Raw genomic sequence first — 23251 nt, 5'->3', positions numbered from 1 at the left:
ACGGTATCCACGTCTTTATTCGACTTTCAGAAGGTTGTGTTCTTTGCCAATGAGCCAAACTTCACCCGAGACGCCAACTGCTATTTTTGGCCATTTTTTTTTACCCTCCATGTTCATTCCGAAGGGCTTCTTGCCGCTGGCAGTTCTGAATGTTTGGCTATTGATGATTTGAAGCCCAAGAACAAACTCTACATTTAATGTTTGAAAATTACCAGTCAATATTCAGTCTTTAAATGCCCAACTATTTTCAGCATGGTAAAAAAAAATTGCTTCTCTTATTACTTGTCATCTCAAATATTCTGAACAAGTGCACATTGTGTGAAAAAAGCATTCATTCACCATGCATTTCGATTTATTTTTGCTACATTGAATATAGCCAAAAACTTGCAATGCGAACGAAGGAAAGAACGAAGTTTCCAGGTTTCTAGTCGATCACTACCTCATCTAGTAGACGAAGCTGAAACCATTTTTAAACAAATCATTGAAACATTAGGATAGGTGGCTGCATAGCATATAAGTGAGACTGCCGCATCCCTTTGCCTCTTTTGAGCCCCTAGGATGGAGAACAAAAGGAACGTACGTGCCCTATTGTCCCACAAAGGGTCAAGTGCAGGACCAGTACCAAATGATTCAAGTTTTAGAAAAAGGATATTATGGTTAACTGTGTCACCCACTACGAGGGCACCCACTAAAATACCGCTATCCAGTGAACACCTAATATGGTCAATCCGGGACTCCTTAACTTTTTTTTTTTTTGGGGGGGGGGCATGACTTCGAGCTTATTTTGTTATTCATTTATTGCTCGTTTACATAATAAGCTTAAGTCTTGTATATTTTTTGTACTTTTTAATGTTGATAGGTGATGCAAATTGTCCCGCTGTGGTGACTACAATCCAGCAGTCAGGAAGACAATGAAAAGGCTTCTGAAAGAAACTTCATATACCTGGGGTGAAGAAGAAGAAGAAACTGTTTAATAAGCTGACTCGCGCCCACTAAGAACTGAATGACTCGGCACGGACGCTTGGGCGCGGGGACAAAGCTCTGCTCTGCTGGGAACGATCGGCTAAGTTTCGGGTGGCTGGTTGTGGCCTTTTCTCTCTGCGTCTTTGCGCGGTAAGGCAGTAAGCCCGGGCTATGTCGACCCAGTCTCCCGGCCAGGGGAGCTCCCTCTGGTCGGCTTCTCTGTCCACTAATCTCCTGCCGCTGGAAGCTTTTTTGCGCAGTGGTGTCGGCAGTATACCTGTTGCGCTGGTGCCTAAGGATGGTGGTTCAATCAAGATGAACAACCCTGGTGCTGTTCGGGCTGCTCTCCAGTCGGCGACTTCTCATTATGAGTCAATTTCAGAGGTACGCCAGTTTGGACACGGCGGGATTCTGTGCAGATCGCCAGACCTCGCCTGTGTAAGAGATTTGCTAAACTCCTCATCCTTTGCCTCTCTTCGGGTAAGTTCCTTCATCCCTTCTGGCGGGCACGAAAGGTATTGTACGAGGCGTAGACTCTTCCCTGTCTCCGGCAGAGACTCTTGAGCTTCTGTCGGCTGCAGGTGTTGTTGCTGTACACCGCTGTAGCCGGGATGTAAACAACTTGCGGATGCCCACTGAATCAGTGATTGCTACCTTTGCCGGCACTTCCTGACCCTCTGAAATCAAGGCATGGCCTCTAATTTTTCGGGAAGACCCATTGTCATCTAGGCCTCTGCAGTGTAGCAACTGCTGGCGCTATAGACATAGCGCCGGCGGTTGCAGATCCAACTTGAGGTGTTGCAACTGTGGGTGTGGAGTTCGCTGACCATTCCGCGAACTCGTTGGTCTTGTGTTCGCAAGGAAGGCCGCTCCAGTGGGGTCGGAAGTCGCCAACAAAGGGGCCCGTCCCGTCCCTGCCTCCCCTTCGTGCGGCGGACGTCCTCGTTTAAACCGCGCCGTCACGGGGATGACCCGCCGGGAAAAACGCTAACCAGATACAGCTGTCCACAGGTGTGCGTCGTCAAGGGGTGACGAGACTTCGGCGATGCGGAAGAGATACAGCTGGGTGGGGACCGAGTGCTGGGTGACCAGGAAACGGATTATTCCCTTAACGACTGTGTTCTCTTTGTTGCTGTCAACAACCTGAGTCATCGCCTCGTCGGCACATGTTTCTAGCATCTGTGGTGCCGTGGGTGGCGTGGGGAACGGAAGTCGCATTTGTGTTGTTTGTGTGGTTATTTGAAACCTTCCCAAATGTTTTAATCAGCCCTCTTTCCGCAATCTGTGATTAGTTGGCGGAAATCCTTATTTTCCTTTCCCTAACCACTGATTGGCGAGATGGGTCGTTTGTCATCTTATTGGTTGCTGTCCCCGCTAAGGGCGGAGACAGAGGGTTTAAAACCAAGCGCTCTGGGTTGAGCGGAGGCTGAATTCGTCTAATCCACGATTTAGTCATGTAAATAGTTTTCTCCTTGCTTTGTTTTTTCTCGTTTTTTTACCTATGTTGTAAATAAATAGTTAACCTTCTCCTTTCCTTGAGTAATGTGAATGTTTGCGAGTAGAACCACCGGGTCATCAAGAAACCCCGATTTCATCATCAAGTAGTTTCCTCTCATCGCCACTGGAAGGGGAAACTCAACTGGCGCAGTCGACACAGGATCGCAACTTCTTAAAAGAACAAGTCGGTGGACAAGCTGTTTGTCCTAAAGGAGAAAACGTGAAGTTGCGTAGCAAGACTGACGTGGAAAGCTTCAGGATCACGGGTCGAGTTCGAGAGGACGTCGGAGGCTCAAGTCAGCTAGGTGCTGAAGGAGCCGGGCAACAACAAGCCATCGAGGGTTCGAGTCAGCGAGCTGCTGAAAAGAACCAGGCGTCCACATCGAACGGGTTCGAGTCAGCGAGCTGCTGAAAAGTAACCAGGCGACCAAGTCAAGCCAGTCAAACCAGGCAGGAGTCAGCGAGCTGCTTAGAGATCCAGGGCTCAAGCCGTCCGCATCTAGGAGCCTGTCGTTTTCACTGAGGACGGCGAGATCACCGTGGCAGAGAGCAACGAGTGAGGTAGGAGACCTTTATGCTTTCTCCGAATTCACCATGTCGGTGTAGTGTTTAGTGCTACAAACGATAGCACAGAAAACGGAGATAGCTGCCGTACGGTATGATCGGGAGGGCATGATGCGACGCGTTGAGCAGGAGGAGGCAGAAAAGCTGAGTGAAATTGAAAATTTGAAACTCCAAATTGAGCTAGAAAAGATAAAACTTGCACAGATGCAGTTGAAATTAAGGCAAGGGACGAAAGTTGATAGCGAGGTCTTATTCGCAGCAGTTCAATGTTATAACTGCATGAAATTTGGACATTCGATGATTGTCTGTCCGAACTCAAAGCAAGAACCAGATGTTCCCGCGGTGAGGGCAGATGTGTGCACACTAGTAGCTCAGGTAAAGATGCTGGCGCCTGATAAGCTACATTCCCAGTCGGAGATGACTGTTAATAAGGTCAGTCAACCAGATGGGACGGATGATCTGGCATGCGGAGACTTGCATACCGAAGGTCAGAGTTCTGAAGCCTGTGTGGATTCAGGGACCGAAATAACAAAACAGGAAGTTGGGGTTCTCCATAGAGCAGGAGCTGATCTAACGTTTTGTGCCGAGCCAAAAGAGTGTACTGTAGTCATAGGGGCATTAGTCACTCCTGTGGCGAACGTGCTGTCAGAGCAACCGAATATAGAGCAGACCCAGGAGGCACTTGAGTGTGTTGCTCGCGATCAAGAGTTCAGCATCGTGACCCAGTCTGTGTGCGCTAACTCTGACGCAGTAGTAAGGGTCGAGGACGAGAAGGCCGATCTGAGTGCGAGAACGTGCTTTGCAGTCGATGGAAATCTAGCTGCCAAAGAGGAGTTGTCTTACCAGCCGGTGCTGACACTGTGCGCACTCAAAGTGACAGCAGATCTAGCTAGAGGTGTAGGGCAGCTGGTAACACCGGAAACACACGCACTAACAGAGCACTCTGAAAGGGAGCAGCTTGAAGAAGAAAATTACAGTTCAGTTTTCGAAGAGCATTTCGAAAGTCCCCACGATTCGGTTCGCGACAAACCCGAGGCTTTAGTAGAGCTTCAGGCAGATCCGAACGCTGCAAATGTTCCTGCAGCAGATTGGGAGTTAACAGGAACAGCTGCGAGTTTCGCAGCAGATAGAGAACTGGGGGATTCGGATACTGCACCCATCCCTGCAAGCTTAAACATAGAGCATAAGACCTCATTACCAGAAGAGCGGGAGCAAGCTGGTCAAGGTAAATGGGAGAAAAGAATGCTTAAGGGCATGGTTTTCTTTGAAGAGAATGCCGGCTGCTAGCCGCACAGGGAGCTAGCGCTACCTGAAGAGCGATGTAAAACTGCATGTGAAGTAGCCGGTGACAGGCCTTTCCCAACTGTGAAATTCAAAGAGGCAGAGAACGCAGACACGATGGCAGCAGCAATCTTGGTAGAATGCAGGGAGCTGGTGAGCTTTGTTGCTTTTGATGAAAACGACGATGTATACCCGATAGCGGCGGTAGCCTTCACAACCGGCGCTGTGCCGGATAAATTGGAATTTTGGTCCAATCTTTTGGACAAAGCTAAAAGGAAACATCTTCTTTTTCGAGATGTAGGTGGCTAGAAATCATTCTGCCAATTTAGCGCACCGATCTGACATGGTGGATTCTGGAATGTGCAGATTGGTGTCCTAACCTTGTGTGTGCGGATTGAATTAACCGCAATATGCGCGAGTGTGCGCGTGTTTGTAGTCTGATTGAACAGCTGAGCATACATGTGCACGTGTGTGTGTAATTCTGTTCCGGGAAACTGTGGCTGGACTTTTATGTCACACTGACAGCAAGTGTCCGCGTGACATTCTTGGTTGGGAGGTGTGGAGTTCGCTGACCATTCCGCGAACTCGTTGGTCTTGTGTTCGCAAGGAAGGCCGCTCCAGGGGGGTCGGAAGTCGCCAACAAAGGGGCCCGTCCCGTCCCTGCCTCCCCTTCGTGCGGCGGACGTCCTCGTTTAAACCGCGCCGTCACGGGGATGACCCGCCGGGAAAAACGCTAAACAGATACAGCTGTCCACAGGTGTGCGTCGTCAAGGGGTGACGAGACTTCGGCGATGCGGGAGAGATACAGCTGGGTGGGGACCGAGTGCTGGGTGACCAGGAAACGGATTATTCCCTTAACGACTGTGTTCTCTTTGTTGCAGTCAACAACCTGAGTCATCGCCTCGTCGGCACAATTCTAGCATCTGTGGTGCCGTGGTTGGCGTGGGGAACGGAAGTCGCATTTGTGTTGTTTTTGTGGTTATTTGAAACCTCCTTCCCAAATGTTTTAATCAGAACTTTTTCCCCAATCTCTGATCAGTGGGCGGACCTTATTTTCCATTCCCTAACCACTGATTGGCGAGATGGGTCGTTTGTTATCTTATTGGTTGCTGTCCCCGCTAAGGGCGGAGACAGAGGGTTTAAAACCAAGCGCTCTGGGTTGAGCGGAGGCTGAATTCGTCTGATCCACGATTTAGACATGTAAATAGTTTTCTCCTTGCTTTGTTTCTTCTCGATTTTTACCTATGTTGTAAATAAATAGTTAACCTTCTCCTTTCCTTGAGTAATGTGAATGTTTGCGAGTAGAACCACCGGGTCATCAAGAAACCCGGATTTCATCATCAAGTAGTTTCCTCTCATCGCCACCGGAAGGGGAAACTCAACTGTGGGGATGTTCATTCAACGAGCACCTGCACTGAGAAGAATGAGAAGTGTTACCTTTGCGGTGGTGCGCACTCTACAAACTACTCAAATTGTCCCTCTCGAGCTCAGGAAATCCAAATTCTGGAGATAATTGACAGAAAACGCTGTTCGCGCTGTGACGCTATTTCAGAGGTCAAAGAACGTGCCCACGGTTATGCCGGTGTGACCGCTCAGCAAGGTGTCATGTTAGACTCAACGCTGTCCCAGGCAGTTGCGGCTGCTGTGGAGGCTTCCATGTCTAAAATGGTAGAAAAGATTGTCGCAAGTGTGTCGGATTGCCTTACAAACGTTCTAGCGACTCAGCTTACACATGCCGTGCAGGCCGGTTTGGCAGCTCTTTCGACAGCAATTCCCTCTCCTCTTATCCGGTCTACAATTCCAGTAGCATCACAGCCCCAGGAACAAACTTCTGCCCCTTCCGCTGTACCTACCTCGGGCACTTCGAGGGATGTTGGTATAATCTATGATTCCGAGATGGTGGAGCCTGATGCGCGGCTTCTTAAGCGCAGTGGGTCCCCCATGTCTCATTCGTTGTCTTCTCTGGGCACCCAGCCCAAATCAAAGAAGCAGCCGCTTTGCACTAAACCCAAGGATACCATTTTGGAGCAGACATTTGCTGCTGCTAGGCTTTCGCAACCATAGTGTCGTTGCGAGTTCTGCAGTGGAACTGTCGCTCTATTCTTTCCTCTTCCACAGATTTACACTGCATTTCTACCCAGCTTAATCCGGATGTCATAATTCTGCAAGAAACGTGGCTTTCAACCGACAAGCATTTTCATATAAAAAATTACCGTTCATTTCGCCTAGACCGCCAGTCAAGAGGAGGGGGTTTACTAAGTTTAGTCTCTTCAAAATTTTGCCGCAGGGCTATGGTATCTTTTCAACAAATGTCTCCTGACTGTGAGATTTTGGCACTAGACTTTGTACTTCCTGGGTGCTCTCCATTTTCAATAGCAAATTATTTCCCCAATGGAGTCCACGATGTTAGACCTCTGGACTTGTTACTCGCTAACTGTAAAAACGCAGTGCTCGTGGCTGGGGACTTCAATTCTCACCATGTGTCGTGGGGTTTTAGGACTAATACATGCGGCAAGCGCCTTTGGGACTGGGTTTCTGATCACAACCTGATGTGCTTAAATTCAGGATCAGCCACTTATCTTCGCTCATACACTCAATCTGTTTTAGATCTCATGTTCATTAGTCCTGGAATTGGCGTAACGAATTGGTCGACTGTTGATGGCGGCACCTCAAGTGACCACATACCTATTCATTTTGATATCATATGTCGTGTTACTCCGGCGTCTTCTCAGTTGTGGTCACATGTAAATTATGACAGATTTCAGACGGCGTTGCGCTCTGCCCTTGCTTCAGTGTCTAACATCGCCGAAGTCCACCAGTCAGCAAGCATATGTCTGGCTATAGAGGAAAGCCGTGAAAAGTCGGAGCTCCTGGTGAGGCCAACAAAAGGGAATTCTTCTAACTGGTGGAATGCAGACTGTACAAGAGATTACAGGCGGAGGAAGGCAGCATAAAAAAAGCTTCTTAATAACCAAAGCCCGAATAACTGGAGTGATTAGAAATTTATTGCAGCCACCTTTAAACGCAGTTTCTCGCGCGAAGGATAAATATGACTCAGAACACTTCGATTATCTTTCAAAGGCGGGCAACCGACGCGCACTATTCGGTTTTCTACGGTCTAGGAAACAGCTCATGTCCTCTCATAATTTTCAGTCATTAGTTATGTCACCTGAAGAAGCTATCCAGGCGGTTGAATTAATTGCCACAGGCCAGCAAAAGCGGTTCTCGTCTTTACTACCTTTGCGCCCAATGTTGTTTGCACCAGTCGTACCAAATGATAATGCCTCACAAGTAAATCTATCAGAGCTTTCACAAGTTGTCCAGAAATTGCCAGCTGCTGCTCCTGGTCCTGATGGTGTTACTATAAAGATGCTCAAGATTCTCTTTGAAGAGTCTCCCAACTCCTTATTGCACCTAATAAACTACTCTCTCAAACACGCTTGGATACCTTTTGAGTGGAAGCTGTCCAAGGTGATCCCTTTACTTAAAAATCAGAAGGGAGGCTATGAATTGGATAATATTAGGCCAATTTCTTTAACATCAAACGTGGTAAAGTTGATAGAAAGGGTGTTACTAATTCGGGTGTCAGCCATTGTGTACCGCAAATCTATACTCAGCCCGTGCCAACTCGGTTTCCGGCCACGGTGTTCGATATGGAATGTACATGCTGGTCTTGAGAGCAGAATTCTCCTTGCTCGTCGTCAACGCCTGGTCGCGGCTTTGGTTACGTTCGACGTCGCCAAAGCTTACGACAGTGTAGAACACTCCATCCTTATACATAGGCTACAGTCTCTTCAATTTCCAGATTATATAGTTGCATGGATATCTGCATTTCTTTATAACAGGGAATTCTTTTGCGTCCATAATGGTGTTCATTCAGAGAGGTACAGACAAACGCGAGGTGTACCGCAAGGAGCTGTTCTTTCTCCTGTGCTCTTTAATATTCTGTTGAGCTCAATTCCTCTCCACCGCCATGTACGCACTTACGTCTGTGCGGACGACATTGCGTTTTTTGCTGCTGCGCCGGATATACATTCCCTGTATGGTCTGTTGCAGTCATATTTGAATACACTTGAGCACTGGTTGAGCGCATTACACCTGAAGTTAAATGTTTGCAAGTGCGCGACCCTTGTTTTCCCTCTATACGCTCCTGTAGTAGTCTGTCTCACTTGCCAGTTAAAATTAATACCGCAGGTTCAATCCCTAAAATACATAGGGGTCATTTATGACAACAAACTCACCTGGCGACCTCACATTGACCATGTCGCGGCGACAGGGGCTCGTGCCGTGGGCATTTACGGAGATTATGTCATCACCGGTACGGCATGCGCAGCGATGCGCTATTAATGATCTACACTGTGTATGTCAGGCCAATTTTAGAATTTGGATCAGTGTTGTTTTCAGGCTCGGCTACATATAAACTTCGTCCTCTCGTCCTTTTAGAGAGGGAAGCACTTCGCGTGTGCCTCGGCCTTCCAAAATTTGTGGCTATCAATGTCCCGTACCTTGAAGCCCGCATTCTGCCTCTCTTATCACGACTTCAATTTTTAACTGTGCAAACTTACCTCAGGATCTATGAATCCCATTTCCACCGTTCCCAAAGCATTTTCTGTTGTCAGCCGACCTCCTTTTTTGGTGTCCCCTGGTCTCGTTTCAATTCCCCTCAGGTAGTGTTTGTGCAAAGATTACTTCAGCCTTTAGATGTAAACATTTATGATATCCTTCCTGCGCTTCGCAATGGGCCCGCTATCCACTTTGTTTTCGACGACATATTCCCAAAAATTGCAAAACTTTTGCAACCGAGTATTCTAAATGGTCTTCTAGAAGATTATCTGAGGACCCTACCTACAGATATAGCAACAGCCACTGACGCATGGCAATGCAATGAAAAAGCAGATGAGGGAATATTTTGCTCGCATTTAGACTGGTCCCTTTCACTGCGCCTTCCAGATTTCACCCCCATTCATCAAGCAGAGTTTCTAGCAGTTGTACTTGCTCTACGCAAGCTAGACCCCTCTATTACTGCAGTTGCAGTAATTACTGATTCTTTATCTTTGTGTTCGTCCCTCGCTGCACATGTTGACGGTCCCATTTTAATAACTTTGTTATCCCTACTTCCTCCGCATTTGAGCCTTGTTCATTTAGTATGGGTTCCCGGTCACAGCAGTGTGACAGTAAATGAGATTGCTGACAATCTCGCAAAGGCTTCCCTCAGCGGCCCCGTGTTGCCAATCATCCCGGCTACAGCCTATATTACAGCATCTAGATTTCGGCGACGTGAGTTTTTAAGCACGCAAGACACAACACTTTTAACATCGGCGGATTATGAGCACCTTAAATATTATTGGAACAGGAAAATTTCTTGCTCTCGGCAGCTTGAAGTATCACTGACAAGGCTGCACTGCCGCATCCCCCCTCTAAATTTCTATTTACACAAGTCGGGTTTGGCGCTCTCTCCTCTTTGTGCATTTTGCCGTGAGCCTGAATCTATAGAACATTTTTGGCTGCATTGTCCCCGATTCAACTCTCTGAGAAAAAGGTTGCTGGAGGAGCCCTTGCAGCATCTTGGCCTTAGTTTGAGCAGCCCGCTCTTGCTATCATTTGGCGCCACCACATTTGGGTTCAGCCACAGATCTGTTTGTACCGCTGTTCTAAATTTCCTGATAGAATCTCACCGACTGCCTTGCTAAGTGTTCCAAACTTTTCTATCAATTATTACATTTTGACTTAATCATTATTATTAATCCCTCTCTTTATTATTATTCTTATAATTTGGAAATCAAAACTCTCATCCCTTTTCTGTTCATGACGAGGTTGCGCTCCCACGTGCTTTTCCTTTTTATTAACTGCGTTCAGGTGAACAGCCACCCGATTTTTGGCCGATCCCCCAGTGTGGGTATGTGCCATCTTTTGATAGGCTAACAAGAACAACAATGACTCGGCGGCAGCGATGGCCACAAGCGTGCTTGACGGTCATCGAACTAAATGCGTGCAGTTCTTGGCCGCGCTTAATTTAAAGCTGGCATGGAACTTCGAGATAAAGAACCAAAAGCAACTACAACAATCTGGAAAATTGTAGGAGCATTTGCACGTCACGATTAATGGAGGTAATGGTGGCATCTTGTATTATAAAACAAATTGATAAAGCCGTGTGCCGGCGATTTTGAGTGCGAACGAACAAACGGGGCAAAGATATTCACGGCAATATAAAACGAATTGAAATGGGAAGACGACTCCTGCCGACTGGCCGAAATGGAGGAAGCAATTCGAGCGTTTCTACACGGCTTCCGGTCTCTGCGACAATTAAGTCAGGGTTACACCAAGTCGACACGCTCCTTTACTTCATGGACGACAGGCCGAGAATGTCTTCTGAACCTTCAAACTCGTCAGAGAGAGCGCCAAGAACTTTACAAGTCGTCCTAAAGCAGTTTGACAGCTATTTCATACCACGGCGCAACGTCATTTTTGAACGGCCATGCTCCAACACGAGGGTCCAAAGCGAAGGAGAATCCGTGGAAGACTTCGAAACTGCGCTGCACACACTTTCCAACCATTGTGAACCATTGTGAGCACGGCACCCGCCGAGAAGAACTGGTTCGAGACAGACTGGTCGTCGGCATTCAAGACCAGAAATTGTCAGCGAGACTGCAACTTAACGCTGATCTTACTCTGCAGAAGGCGCTTGAATTTATCAGGCAGGTCGAAAGCCTACATCAGCAGCAGAGCCCCTTCGTAAAAGAAGCTGTTCTGGAGCACTCACGCATCATGCGCGGAACCCGGGAACCCGGCAAAAACGTCAATGAACTTCTTGTTTTCGTTACAGATGCCCTGCAGGACAACAGAATGGTACTTCTTCCGGTTGTAGTACGACTGCTCAGAATTCGCAGGCTTCGGAATTTCTATATGTCACCCGTCGCGTACATGCACCCGATGACGTACGTTGGTATAATCCTTGCCTGCCGATCTTCGTGGTCGCCAGAGCTCGGAATTCTTCCGTACTTCGTTCGCGCTCGGCTGGCGTGGGCCATCGAATGATCTCCGCCGAGATACTGAAGAGGAATTCCAGCAGCCGATTTAGGCACACCTCTACAGATGACTCGGCGACATCGAACTTGTCGGCGATATGGTTGACGGTCATCTGAGTGGCCAGGTATGTGAGACCCACGACCGGCTTTATTACTTGAAAGCCGGCCGTGCACCACGACCGGCTTGACCAATCAACATAGTCTTCTCCGCTGTTATTTGTAGCCTTCCATGCTCGCCTCTCGAATAGTACGCCGACGCATCAAAACGGTCAGTCAGGTTGCGGGCTGTCTCGCGAGTGAGCCGAAAGAGTCGTTGAAACTCGGTGGCCAAGTACCGTGGAACAACGTTCGATCGCTCTCTACGTAAATGGGGACGCGGTTCCTGTCCAATCTCAGCAGAAGCAAGGATGCTTCATGCCTCAGAATAGCTGCCTCATCATCACTTTCGTCCTCTGACGAAGAAGACGAGTCGCAAAAAGACTCAGCAGCTATCGCGTAGACGCGCTCCACGTTCGCGTTATGCAGACTACACAAGTTGCGGTGTGCTTCGCCTTACAGAGAAATGACCAAGGTGGTTTTAGCATTTCTCTGCTATCGTAACCACGACAGAATATCATTTTTTTTACTAATCAACTGTTTATTCTACCTAACAGTGTCGGAATACGATCGAAATTTGTGGTCGTTGTAGTCTTCTCGTGCAGAAGACGCCGTTCAGTATCACACTATTGGCTGACGCTCGTACAGAAGAGTGCAGCGCCTTTACGTTATTACTTTAGCACGCCCTCCACTCGTCTACACGAGCCTGCGAGTGTAGATCAGTTTCGGTTTAAAAAATAGTCCAAGAGATTCTTACCATTAATATGTAGTCAGTGAAGCTCCGCCCACATTTAGAATCGGCGCACAGAATTCCTCCACGACAAAAAAAGTAGTCCGTTGTTAAAACTTCTCTGGTCATCTAAACAAGAAGCTAATCACGAGAAAAAGGTTACAACCTCTAAACTTTTGATACCTGGCTCATTCGATACAGTCAAACATTAAACAGCTGGCTTCATTTACTTTTGTGACTGGCAGCAAAAAGTTCTCTCAGTCAGTCGCCGCTGGCGCGTGCAGCGCAGTAGTCGTGCTAAGGTGGCCTTACTCGTGCTGTCGAAACGTGGTACAGTTATAGTGCCTAGAATGGCTAGTGTGCCGACCGTGGCCTTCCTGGTGGCACCGCGAGCGATGAATGCCGACGGCCGCCGCATGGAGCGCTGCAAGTCGGGAGGGTGCCGCCGAGCCGCAACGCTCTCGCAACATCGGCAAGAGGACTAGTGCATTTTTGCTTTCGTTCAGCTGTAATCGACCAAAGCTGTCATGGAGGCAGCTGACTATAGGTTTCAGGGTTTGTTCTGATTCTCTGTCGAGGAGCTGCACATTTAGCACTTGTCGCTTGCGCGAAAGCTGCTGTGAAATTCAGCACAACTTCGTGTTTCGAAACGCGAAACTTGTGCTGTACATAGATATCTTTTATATATATATGAAGTACTTTTTCGGTAACATTTTCTCTAATAAAGTAGGCGAAACGCTTCGGTTAATTTTATTGGGTTATATTTAGGTGTTCTCGCTGTGCACGTACTACATTTGCGAACGAGTAAACACATGCAATGTGAATAACGCAGGAAACACAGTCGTGCAACACTCGTTTTTATTCGCGTGCAATATCAATCGCGGACATGTTACAGAAGTACAGCAACCAGGGCCCATATGTGCACTTGAGAAGCATTTATTGGCAGCGACGCTGTTTTAGAAACTTATGCCGCTGCCTTTGCGCTTCCCTCCCTTTGTTGAGGCCCTTGACAAAAAAAAAACGAAACCTTAAGAGAACATAAAACTTTACAACGGTAGATAAAACTGCCTTTTCATGCTCTGAGCAGCCAAGTTGAGGAAAAGACAGTGTATGTAGCTGACTCGAAAATTCAACTAAACTCATTTCATGGAGCTTGTTTTTACTAAAAAACACAGTAAAGGCATCTTCCATGGCCTTTACAGCAGTTGACAAGCTCTGGCTGGGGTACACTAGGCCCCCATTGTCAAAATGGCTAGTAAAGTACGAAGCGGCGTCGGCACTTGCTTCAGCTTTGCTTACACATAGGCAGCCTGCACACTGTGGACAACAGTTCTTAGCAATGATCTTTCTTGCCACGTAGCCTGTAGTGTAGTAGATCAAAGCACTGTGGCTCTTCTTCTCTATGCACGATGCATGGTCACTGCTAGACACGACAGCTTGAACTACATCTTCAGCTTCACTGACGTTTCCGTGGTCAAGAAGGTCATCTATTTTGTCTGAAAGGACCTTACTCGTAGTTTCACACACCTCATTTGGGCTCAGCAGTGCTTTGATTACGTCTGGGGTGCAGTTCACTCCTCTAGGTGGCTTTGCCAGGTTGTAGAATGCGAGTAAATTCACAGTCATCAGAAACTGTGATACTGTCGGATGGTCGTTACAGCCAGACGACTGTCTAATTATACCAAAAAGGTTTTCAAGCTTATCCTGGCTTAATCTGGATGTTAAAAGATACTTGAAACCCACAGTCGACGTCAGGTAGGACAACAAGCCAAGTGTACTCTTGATGGTAACCCTTAGCCCAGCAGACGTGCTTTCTGTAAGAAAACCACAACCAGCTGGTTTTGCAGTTTGCTCCCATTCCTGCAGATACTCTAGGAAGCCTTTCAGAAATTGCACATTTGGACTGTCAGGCTTGAGTGCCTTCTCGCTTGTTCACGATGTCATAACACGAATCAGGCGATTCATTTCTTTTACGAAATCTACTGTCGGCTGCACGGTCCTATGTGAGGCTTCAATGTGTTCTCTATAAATGAAAAGTCCTTTGATGACCTGGTCGCTGAAGAGCTGAAATGCGATGTCCACTTTCAGTTCTTCAAAGCAGTTTGGCTTAAGGTGTGCATTTGTCAGGCTTGGCATAACTTTCAGTGTAACATTTTCTCGATCCGCTTTGAAGGCTGCTAGTACAATACCAATGTGAACATGCCCAGCTGGTGTCAGGTATCCTTTTCCAACAAATCCATTTCTCACATTCTTCAAAAGGTGTGGAAAATCTGACAAAAAATAGAGCTGCCTTTTAGGATCCACTGGGTGTTTGGTGCTGCTCCGAACGTGGCATTGAGAACCTTTGAAAAAAAAAAACTTGCGATCAGTTTCTTCATCATAATATTTAAACATTAGAAACATGAAATCTGCACTAGCACCATGCACACTCTAAGCAATCTTGCATTTTGCGTGAAATTGCTGCCTTACCCTGTATTCCAAACAGCCGCCACATGCTCCTATTCCAACTGGCGCCGTCGCATGTTATGCAATCCACGAACAGACGAGCCTTTTCCGCAAGGACTGTGGTTTCCAATATGATTTTCGCCAGTGTTGGGGCCTTCACATTGCCCTTTGAGGCAAAGACACCGAGGATTTGCGTCCATTTTCCTGCGGAAAGGTAATCTCTCACAAATGTACGTGCGTTTTACGTATAAAGTTGCGAACTGTAACCAAGAGAATAAAAAGTTTACCAGTAAATGGCTGAAACAGCACAATCATCCCATGGTCTGCCAGCACATTCTTCTGGTCAGCAGGTGTACTACCTCCAAGGTCAACAAAGCCTTCAATATCACCTGAATTGTAAAGAAAAAGCACAGGAAAAACACCTTGTTTTATGCGCAGACATCTCTCAACACAGATCAGAATATGGCAAAGGTGCTAAATCAGCATAAAAAGAAACACGTGCTAAAATACTTGACGATCGAGTATTACCAGAGCACTGCACGGCTCGAGCAATATTGTAGTGCTTAGCAGAACATCGTAACATCGTATTTTTCTCATCCTGTAAAAGCTCGCTGATTCGTGCTTCAATGGACCGGAAAAAATGTTCGCATAGTCTGAAATTAAGTTCGAACTATCGAATGACCCCGAAAAAAAAAACTGACAAGAACCGCTTGCATCGCGGTAAATTTACTTGGTGAAAGACTTGGCAGTAGTTCCTTGTTATTTTAGAGGACAACGGCGCAACAATCACTATTTTTAGCGGTGGAGCTCTGCCGCTAGTGCATCGCACGCCGCAAGCGCGGAAGATTCACGGGCGATGAATACGGCATTGCTCAGCAGCTCCGAAGCGGCAAGAAAAAAATGGGGATAGGGAAGATTAGCGAAACAGCCAACCAACGCTATAAACGGCGCGTAGCTGGGTTTGGCTGGCTGGCTAGTGCGGTTGGGCGTACGTTTCAGAAAAGCAAAATCGAAACTATCAGTGTGTCCGCTCTTGTAGATGAGGCCGTCCGTCCGCCATCACGCCTGCCGTTCAGCGCAAGTCAGAGGTGCGCGAGTGATTCTGCAGCACAGAATTCAGCTTTGAGGGGGGCTATTTGGACGACCGCTTGCCGAACCGATACCTGTATGTACACAACCTCCTTTGGGAGCCCGTTCGAATTAACCGGTGCGAGACCCGTAGCTTCCGAAACAGCGAGCGTGCAACGCCATAGATTTGCATAGCATTTGCCGGGACCGCGCCGGCAGTTCGAATTATGCGGATTTTCGCATTGCGGGGTTTGAATCAAAGAGCTTTTACCGTATACACAGAACGGTCCAAGAATTCATTGCAGCTATACTCACCAGCTGATTTCACATTTAGGTGCTCCGAAAGCTTTATTTCGTCAATGACGAGGCCACCGTGACGACTGTAAGCATCCATGGTCTTTGTTTTTTCATTTAGGGCATCGAAGACCTTTGTACTGAGGCCAAAGCCACCCTTGAAGCGCTGTAGGTACTTTTTCAGGCAAGTTCGCCCTGGCAGAACCATAATAGACTGTCTGCGGAGATGTTCATACAACTTCGGGCTTCGCATCCTCATCAGCATACATTCTAAAATCCACTCATCATCGTATCGCATTCCCTTGTGTGATTTTCGCCTTGTAGCAAGGAAACAACTCTTTACAACCAGCTGCTGCTTTGAGGGAAGAGATTTAATTTTGCTGTTAAATCTCTCTTCACTAAGAGCCTCATTTCGCTCTTTCCTGTGAGCCACCTGTATCCTTGCATTTGCCAATCTTTTCTTGGTTCTTGACAGGCTTCGAGAAATGTTCCTGCACTGTTTCTTTTCATCAGATTTTCTGGCAATTTCACTTGTGCTTTGCTTTTTTCTGCACGCTTGGTTTTGAGCCAGAATCCTTTGGTACTTGCAGAAAGCGCAGGATTCACCTTCAGACCTCACAGATAATGAACACTTCTCAGAAAAAATCATGCCTTTGTAGGAGGTGTGCTTTCCTGAGGCCGGCTTTATGTGCCGCATCCATCACAAAGATTTGTCAAGGCAACTTCCTTGATCAAAGTTTCGGCCTCTTAGCAAGTTGTGACGATGTGTTTTGACTTTTCCCTTCCCCTGAGGTAAACCGTGGCTACCACTGATTGTCCATCAAGTAATGGCTTTGCAAATGCTACCATCTTTTCAATGAAGAGGTTAGCGAAGTTATTTTTTTCAGCCTCACAATAGGCGTACGCTAATGAATCGACTGTCACGGATGGCACTTTCATCCATGTCACTGGAATAGCGACGTTGGAGAATGGATGGAGACGATCGTTGGTTGTTCGTGGTCGTTCGTCACCAGCATTTTGCGCTTCGCCAGCGCTTCCTTCTGCAGAAACAAAGCGTGGGGTGGTGCACCTTTCATTTACTGCAGCTCCGCTGTTGGTGTCAGATGCTTCCATGCTCACCGATTCAGCATTATCAATGCCTGAGCACAACTCGGAGGCTTCCGACGCAGCACGCCTGTGACGCTTTGTTGGAGGCTCTTGCTGGCACAGATTTCTAGTTTTTCTTTTAGCTGACACTTTAGGCAGAATTTGTTCTGGGTAATGCGTGAATATCGAAGGCACGGCGTCGGGTTTCAGGCGCGGTCTATCGCGGGGAAGCTCGCTGGTAACACCATTTACGCTGACACTGAATGTGCGCTCGATACAACTGCTCTCAAAATGTTTCTCGAAAACCACAGCAGCTGGCGTCAACCTTCTGTCCTCTCTTTTGATGTTTCTTGCCCATTCTGCAAGCCGCGTAGAATCAGATGGTGCAGTAAACATGGAAACACGTTCCTTGTTCGAGCGGTAACCGCTTTTACACATTGGCACAAAGCAAGTCTTCTCTTTGCACTGTCGCTTTGGCTTCGACATCTTTTTTGTGCAGTCACATGTAGCTCGTTTAGTGGTGGACACGGGAAAAAAAGCAATCGAGAGCTCAGTGCATGATTTGACTACACGGTGAAAGCACGCAGAACGGATACACGCACGCACAGAACGCGCGCACAAAACCGACGAAATCACCACAGAACTGCTCGGAGGAGCGGATGCGTCGACTTTCATGTGCAAGGAGCCACACTGGATAACATACACTGCACCTCAGTCAACAAAATTTCGTGCACAAGCAGGTTAATCGCGCACGCACAAGACCAGGTCGCTGCCTTCCGAAGCGAGAAAACCGCGTCGTCTGCTGCGGCAGCACCCTCCCGACAAGCAGCGCCCTCTGCCGCCATCGGTGGGCTTTCATTGCAAACGGTGCCACCTGCCCCTATTGCGCAGCGCTGGCGCTCGGCACACTAGCCAGTATATTCTAGGCACTATAGTACAGTGGATGTGTGTGTCGCGTGCTCGCGTTCCATGTGTCACAAAGATACTGCGACTAACAAAGACGACGGCAGCAGTGGAAGCCATGAGGTGGTAAACTCTAAAAGTAAGGTAGGGCGAATTTGTTTTTCTCATAAGCAGTGAACTGTAATGAATTGTTCTCGCCATGTTAATCGTCTCGGGGCGCGAGGTGTTGCAGTGCTTTTCTTGCTGACAGGTACTTACACGGTGACACTCGCACACACCGTCGCGTTCGCTCTGCTGCCGCCCAGCAGCCGTACGTTTCGGGGCTCGCGATTTTTTCACTTGGCCGAAGCAGTCGGCCCAGCATGCTTTGACATGCCGCACCGGTCGCGCTGCTCTTGACAGCTGCGTTCATTCATGTGATGCAGTTTTCAAGCGTGCACATGTAACTAACGGCTCAGTTCAGGCTACCTCTGGATCGAATTTTCTTAACTGTTGGTGATGTATTCAGAACGGGTGTAGCCCGATCGCGTGCATTGTCAGCGCTATTCGTCGTCTTCTGTTCTGTCAAACTGCGTCAGCGCTGGTTAGGTTAGCGTCATTGATATTTTTAGTTCGAATGTACAAACTGACGGACGTTCGATCTTTTATAGAGGCATGTTAAGTCTTGGGATCATTTGCAGTTTTTTCGTTGCATTCCGCTTTAAGTTGTGGCCTTTCTCGTGGCTCAACCGCGCGTGTGTCAAACGAGCTTCATGGCCCAGATGATTACAGGCGGGGATGCAGTTACGAAAAAGCAGTTGAGACCAGCGGTACAGATCAGAGAACGCTACGCAATTTTCCTTTTTTATAAAGGCAAAGGATTTTTTTTTTTCGCATATTCGAAGTTGTCATATGTCCCGCATGAAATGTTTACGAGTACTTGCCTTTGTGAAATGAGTCTGCCTCGGATGTATGGATAAAGTTGAACCCTTTAAATCGGGCAGTGGTTCAAGCCACCTAGCCATGACTTGTGAAATTTTAATCTTGTCATGATTTTAGCCACGGATCAAATAACCTCCGCTTGGTTATTTCTACCCTACCCGCTTAAAATCTACTTTTCCTTCATTGTCCTTAAAGCCGAATGCTTTGGATAAATCAGTCTCACTTCATTGCACTGCAGGACGAAGCCCATTACAGAAAAGTATCAAGTGTTCAGCTGTTTCCTCCTCTCCACACGCACCCCACAACGTGTTTATCTCATAGCACCTGACTCTATATGTCTTAATCCGCAAAGCTCCCTTCCTGGCCTCCAACAACAAAGAGCTTCCCTACAATTATCAGATTTGTTTTGGCAATTTTCTGCTTCAAGATCCTCTATGTTCCCAGTGCATCCCTGTTTTTTGCACAGAGCTTTCTCTGTTTCTTTAACCTTTTTCTTAACCGATAATTGCTGATTTGCCCCCCGAGTGCTATCCATATATTTGCTTGTAAATTTTCTAGTTCGCTTTCTCCATTTCGTGTCAACATTCCTTATGTTCAGGTATCTGAAGACTTTCCAAGCCCACTGCTTTTCTCCTATTTCTCTCGTTAGTTCCTCAAATTCTAACTTACTGCTAGCTTCTCTGCTTTCGAACGACGGCCATCCCATATCAGCCTGTACCCCCTGATTCGGTGTAATACTGTGTGCTCCCAAAGCTAGCCTCCCTACGCCGCGTTGTTTGATTTCTAACCTTGCTTGAGCATCTGGTCTCATGCACAGGACCGCATTACCGAAAGTCAGGTTAGGAACCATCACCCCTTTCCAGATCCCTCTTACCACTTCATACCTATTGTAATTCCACAGCGCCCTATTTTTCATGACAGCTTCATTCCTACTAGCTTTATTCATTACATATTTTTCATGCTCTGTCAGATATTCATCACCGTTACTTATCCACACCCCAAAATACTTGTACTTATTATCCACTACTTCTAGCGTGAACTCCTGTATCCTATGCTCGCCGCCCTCATCATTCAGTGTCATGACTGCAGATTTTCCGTTACTAAACTGGAAACTTAATCTATCTCCCTCTGTACTGCACGTTTTTATAAACTTCTGCAAATCTTCCTTGTTGTCAGCTATTAACACTATATCATCCACGTACATTAGTCCCAGTAATGACTGTTTAATCCATTCTTGTTGCTTGAAAAAAGAAAGGTTGAAGCTCAGTCTGATGCTCTCTAGTTTGGTCTCCGACAATTGCAGGTTCAACGTGAGCAACAAAGGAGACGGAGGACTTCCTTGCCTAAGCCCCCGGTGTATCTCTGTTGGCCCGGATACATTTTTCGCCTTTCTATAAGCACTCTGTTACCTTAATATATATCCTTTAAAAGATTAATTAATCCATCTTTCACATCCAGTGTGCCCAGTATGTCCCACAAATCCCCGTGAATAACGATGTCGTATGCTCCCCTAATATCCAGAAATACTAGCAATAAGGGCCTGTGTTTCTTTTCAGCAATCTCTATACACTGTGCCAATGAAAACAGATTGTCTTCCGACCTCCTTTGTTTCCGGAACCCATTTTGTAGCTCCCCTAGAAACTCCTCGTTCTCCACCCAAGCCTGCAATCTGTCCTTTATAATCTGCATCTCCACCCTGTAAACCACAGATGCCACTGTTTTGGGACGGTAGTTGCTTATGTCATCTTTGTCCCCTTTTCTTTTATATATCTTTAAATTTTTCTGTCATCCTTGTTCCTATGTGTTTCATTGCTTCATCCCCTTCTAGTCAAATACCCTGATCTGTAACTATAAACCTTTGCTGTAGCCTTATTACTTATTGTATTTAGATGTTTGCAGAATTTCTAGAGGTGCTTTTCTATCCTTTTTATTTACTTTTGACATCCATTGGGCACCATTTCCGCTAATTTTCTCATTAATCAAATAGGGTGCTTCCCTTCTACACTCTATGAAGGTATCCCATTTTTTGTCTCCTTCAGCTTCTGGTTTTCCCCTCTGATTGGAATATATGTGTTCGCTGGACGCTTCCTGACATTTCTCTATGTCCCTGACCTCTTCATTCCACCAACTCTTGGGCTTGCGTCTTTTCCCTTTTGGCTTGACTCGCACCTTAGCTAGCTCTAGCTCAAGTAATGGAATTAATTTGGTTATAGTGCATTCTGTTTCATTATCCTCAAAAGTTAGTTTCTTAATTTGTTTGGCTGCTGCTTCCAATTGCTTTTCTAAGCAAAAATTGCCCTCTGATTGTTCATCTCGCTTTAGTCCTACATTGGTTTCTCTTCTGAAACTCAACTTGATCAGTTTCTGGTCATTACCTAGACTTCTGGAACCATGTTCATCTATGCTCATTAAGCTAATCTATTATACATCCTATGTGACATAAGGCCTTTTTCACAAGATGTGGCACCCTCTGGTGAGTGGGGAAAATAAATCTGCTAGTTGTTGAAATCAAATGCACGTGGGAGATGCAGGTGCGATCTGGTTCCACAAAGGGTCACCTGTGCCTCCGAAGCGGAAAATATGTGTGTGTGTATGTGTGTGCATGTACATGTGAATTTGACATCTGCCACCATCTGTCGCATGCGCCTGTTACCAACTTGAACTGCGCATTCTTAGTGAGAGCAGGTGGTTTCATTTTCAACCAGTGAAGCAGAAGGAGAAGAGAGGCACATGCGCAGAGCGGCCTTGTGAAAAAGGTGGATTCTCCATCGTTATTGTGTATAGGGAGAATTGCTTGCTCGCTGCCAGTGCAAATCAGTGTGCAGAATTGCCAGAGTGAAACGTGTTGTTGCTGCGATCTGTTTCTAAATAAATCTGGATTTGAGTCCAACTGTTTGCAAACGGCCAGCACACTTAGGTGCGGTTATAGCTGCGGAGTGTGTATTGCGTGATGAAAACAAAGACGTGGCTAGCCACACCCATGAATGTTCACCACATTTGCGCTTGTCACATCAGCTTCGAACGAGCAATTTGTACTCACTGAAAATAAATGACACGGCTGGGATGAAATATGTTTGCATATAGGTAGTCAACCTGTTGGTCAACTGAAATATAATCCACTGCTCATTTGCAAATTTTATTCTTTATATTCTTTTCTGGGACGACTCCACTATTGACACGTGCAGCTTTATTTTGCACGTCCAAATGTGCCTCGCTGAAAAAGGAAATCTTCGCAGAAAGATCCTGTGAATTTCCTCTCTGTTAAATATAGAGTGCTGTAGACGTCTTGGGACAGAAAGCACTCAAGTCAAGGTTAAAATGCAAAAGTGCATTTTAAGGTGGTGTGAGACTTAAGAATAAATAACAATATCAATGGTACGATCAAAGCTACATTATACAACTTTGCACAAGTAATGCACAGAAGCAGTAGTTACAAAACATGTATAAAATATGCCAAAATATTCTCATAATTTACTTGCATCTTTATTTTTTGCACGTTAGTACCTTTTTCTGTGAAATGGCTCGTAACGCACTGCTGAGATTTATACTCCATCTCACAAGTTGTTTGCAGCACTGTGAAGCCTGCAGCAATCTGACCCAACCAGAACAGCGTGCACTGCAAAATGTGTTCATCCATGCCCTCACCCCAGTACAATGCCTCCATCCCAGGGAGGTAAAGAGCACTACTGATCAGCTTCTGCGCACATGAAACACTGCAAAACACGGCAAACGCCTTGTTTACAAACGACGGCGCAGGCCTCTGCAGTGCTGTGTTTCTGAGGACTTTCTCTGATAATTTAACCAGTGCACATAATGCTCGCTGAACTCTCAAAACACTATCGTGAACTACTTTTTTCATTACTTCAATGATTGTTTATAAGAGAGTCTCAACAGTTCTCGTATATTTCAGCGACTGTTTGTTTTCTTTGCGCCTCATTGGATGACAGTGCTGTACCTTTCCCAGTGCTGCAAACTGTCCTTTGAGAGGGAGTATAACAGTAAGAAAAGGCACATTCTAAGCCTAAAATTTGCCTATAAGAAAAAGGGCTTTTTCTGGGACTTCTGTTTATTTCCATTCACTTACAAAAAAATTTGTTATATTTTGTAGATTATCCCACCAAACTGAAAGTAAGGTCAAGCTGAAGAAGCAGTCTGAGAAGATAGCCTCGATAGAATGTAAGTGCGGAAGTCAGTTGGAATACATTTCTGCAGTTATGTATTCCAACAGAAATGCCGTGATTTAAAATTTTTTTAACTAACTACTATGTGACAATATGTGATGAAAGCTGCCACATTATACCTGTGCATGGCACATATCTAAACCCAAAGAAGGGTAGTGAAGATATGCCGTAGTGCGCACCTTGTTTGTGTTTTCTTT

At 46.4% G+C, this 23251-nt stretch overlaps 1 protein-coding gene across 11 annotated transcripts in view; it reads left to right on the top strand.

Moving 5' to 3' along the window:
- Positions 1–23251, top strand: part of LOC144116282 (uncharacterized) — a 97603-nt gene that overhangs the window by 44918 nt on the left and 29434 nt on the right. For 3 of the 11 annotated variants that reach the window (XR_013311814.1, XM_077651019.1, XM_077651018.1), the window contains exons 1-2: positions 17961–18096; positions 22982–23049. The exons of 2 other annotated variants lie outside the window; for them this stretch is intronic. The gene's annotated coding sequence lies outside the window, so the exon portion shown is untranslated. Of the gene's footprint in view, positions 1–17936; positions 18097–22981; positions 23050–23251 lie in introns of those variants that run through there. 6 more of the 11 variants (XM_077651016.1, XM_077651011.1, XM_077651015.1 and 3 more) reach the window with 4 other exon arrangements.

Source organism: Amblyomma americanum, chromosome 1 (assembly GCF_052857255.1).
Source record: "Amblyomma americanum isolate KBUSLIRL-KWMA chromosome 1, ASM5285725v1, whole genome shotgun sequence".
NCBI classification, from domain to species: domain Eukaryota; kingdom Metazoa; phylum Arthropoda; class Arachnida; order Ixodida; family Ixodidae; genus Amblyomma; species Amblyomma americanum.
The sequence above is the reverse complement of the archived record's forward strand: the minus strand, read 5'-3'. Positions and strand labels throughout refer to the sequence as shown.